We start from the raw sequence: 699 nt of genomic DNA on the forward strand, positions 1-699 counted from the left end.
GGTATCTTGGTCCGCATCGGAGTATGCGATATCATCTTGGTCAGTTTGCTAGAGGAGGACCACCAGTTACTGCACGAGAATTGTTCAACCGAAAGCATTCAGGATTGCGATCGGTGATTGAGAGGACATTTGGAGTATGGAAAGCAAAATGGAGGATTTTGGATCGTAAGCATCCAAAATATGGTCTGGTCAAGTGGATTAAGCTTGTGACAGCGACGATGGCTCTACACAACTTCATACGTGATTCACATCGGGAAGATCAAGATTTTGTACAATGGCAAAGCGATGATGATGGAGAAAGAGAAGGAGAAGCAGGAGCAGGTGATGAAGAAGAAGGAGAGAAGGTGATGATGATGATGATGATAGTGGTGGTGGTGGACATATTGTATATGAGCCGACCGGTGATAGAGCGATGGAAGCTTTGCGTAAGAGCATCACAGATGAGTATGGTAGAGGTCGTTTACCGTATTAAATGTTTTATTTAATGACTTTTTTTTCTTATAGCTTTGATTATCAGTTCTATGTGTTGTAGAAACCAATGGATGTCTAAAACAATAACACTGGAAACTTTAATACTCACTTTGTGTTCAAATAATATATGGTGTTAGTTGCAACGTCCTTGTCTCTAATATAGTACATCTTCAATTTTGATTATAGAATTCGATTGTGAAACACATGATTTAGGCTGGTCATGTTCAC

This window comes from Brassica oleracea, unplaced genomic scaffold, assembly GCF_000695525.1.
Source record: "Brassica oleracea var. oleracea cultivar TO1000 unplaced genomic scaffold, BOL UnpScaffold01074, whole genome shotgun sequence".
In the NCBI taxonomy this organism is placed as follows: Eukaryota; Viridiplantae; Streptophyta; class Magnoliopsida; order Brassicales; family Brassicaceae; genus Brassica; species Brassica oleracea.